The sequence below is a fragment of the Mandrillus leucophaeus genome, unplaced genomic scaffold (genome assembly GCF_000951045.1).
Source record: "Mandrillus leucophaeus isolate KB7577 unplaced genomic scaffold, Mleu.le_1.0 Scaffold31, whole genome shotgun sequence".
Lineage (NCBI taxonomy): Eukaryota > Metazoa > Chordata > Mammalia > Primates > Cercopithecidae > Mandrillus > Mandrillus leucophaeus.
In genome coordinates, this window is record NW_012103254.1 from 5,773,324 (window position 1) to 5,775,522 (window position 2,199).

A 2,199-nucleotide genomic window follows, 5' to 3' on the forward strand; every position below is an offset into this window, starting at 1 on the left:
AGTAGTTTTATTTTCATGATGTATAAACTAATTTGCAATCATAGCAGATCTTAAGATTTCTTCCTCCAAGATGTCTTAACTTGCCAGGGGTTATATTCATTCAATTAGTGTTTGCTGTGTGAATTAATTCCATCGTGGTTTTGCTAACTCCTATTTTACTAAAAGTCTCTTTGAACCAGAGCGTCTTGTTGTTTGTTTCTTGACATCTAACGAGAGGTCAGTGGAAAAGATTTGTGAGATATCTTCTTAACCTTTCAAAGTCCAACATATTTTATGCTACTGTCTCAAACTAATTTTTTTAACCAAGGCATTAAATTGAAAATACCAGAGAGAGTTATTATGAAAATATTTACTATTCTCAAAATATGGGGAAATATGATGTTTTAAACTTTATAGGAAAGTTAATGTTTACAGTGGGATTGAGAGGAAAGCAATCAGATTTTTAATCCTGCTCTCGCATTCCCTTTATGAAATTGGAAAATTTATTTAAAAATTTTGTGCCTCAGTTTCTTCATCAGCAAAACTGTTAACATATACAACTCTGTGTATGTGTATGTATGTTTATAATCAGTCACACTAAAGAATGCACTTATGAATGCAAGATGTATTTATTAATTATTTCACAGTTGACAGGAATATGTAGTTCATTCAAAATTATTATAAATGAAAAACCATTCACATAGACACAGGATCATATAGTCTGACATAAATTGACAACAGGTGTAAAGATATTGTTGGTGCTTGGTTCTGACAATGGACAAAGCAAAGCTAAAGTTAAGTCTAATGTTAGATTATTTCATGTTGCTGTGCTTTCAAAGGCAAAGCAGGGGAAGTCGTGCCACATGGCGAGAGCTAAAGCAAGACAGAGAAGGGGAAGGTCCAGACTCCTTTAAACCACCAGATCTCACATGAACTTAACTGAGCAAGGACTCACTCCTTATCTTGGGGATAGGACTAAGCATTCATGAGGGACCAGTTGTCATGACCCAAACACCTCCCACTAAGCCCACTGCCAATATTGGAGGTCACATTTCAATGTAAAATTTGAAGGGGACAAAACATCCAAGCTCATCTCATTAATATCCATACCCAATTTGTTCTTCAGACATAAGCTGATATAAGTGAGATAGCTCAAGCAGTTCTTCTGGAGCATAGCAGACCTGCTCATGGGTAGCGCTCTTAACCACTCTTCTAGGGGCCTGCTGGGACTTGAGTCTAGTTACAGGTCTAGAAGCAAAGAAGAGTGATGGGGATGGGCCCTGAGGAGAATCAGCATTGTCTTGTCTGGCAACTGTCTCAGGGAAAGCTGTTACTATTTCCTCAGGCAATGCAGCGTTAATATCCTCAGAAAAAGGTGGAAAAGCTGATACCATTCTGAGTCAGGCAGGGGATGTTGCCATCATGGAGTGTAGAGAGGTCTCTTCCTCTGGCAAAATCAGCTCATCAGAATTTAGGAGCTCAGTGTCCCCAGCTTCATCGGGGTCCTCCCACACATCTCCATTCCAAATTACAGGGTCCATTTTATTTTTTTTTCCAGCCAGTGCTCTCACTTTAACAGTAAACACTCACTTTAACAGTAAACACAAGGCTGAGAGTTCACCATTTGTTGTTGGCCAGCCACTCAGAGATTAGATGTTTGATTTTTTTCTTGTGTTTGATTTTTCAGAAATTTAAACCCTTTGTCTACAGAAGAGAAGATTCTCACTGGGAACCCTTAGAAACTTTTAGGCTAGGCATGTGCCTCTGCAGCGAGGAGTTAGAATCCCTTAGCTCATCTTTTTCTTTCTTCACTTTGTCTAGTGAACTTAGGATCAACCAACTTCATTATATTTCCTGGTTTTCCACAAATGTTCAGAAGTATCATGTACTGAGTCACTAAATTCCTTTCCTTTCGGTAGTGGTGAACCAAAAGTATCACATGAATTTATTTTGCATAACTCTACAAACAGTTCAAGCTAGCGACTGTCAATGCTCTCTGTACTATGAGAAGCAGAGACCTTAGAGTTTTTAGGTTTAGTCAAATTAGACAGTCAACTTCTAAAACCCAAAACCAACTAAGGAAATTCATCCTTAAACTTCTATTTCCCTAGAACCTCTATAAGCCAGTTCCTCGTATCAAAATCTGTATTAACCACAGGTCTCCAGAGAGACAGTCATAATAGGATGTACATACACACACACACACACACACACACACAC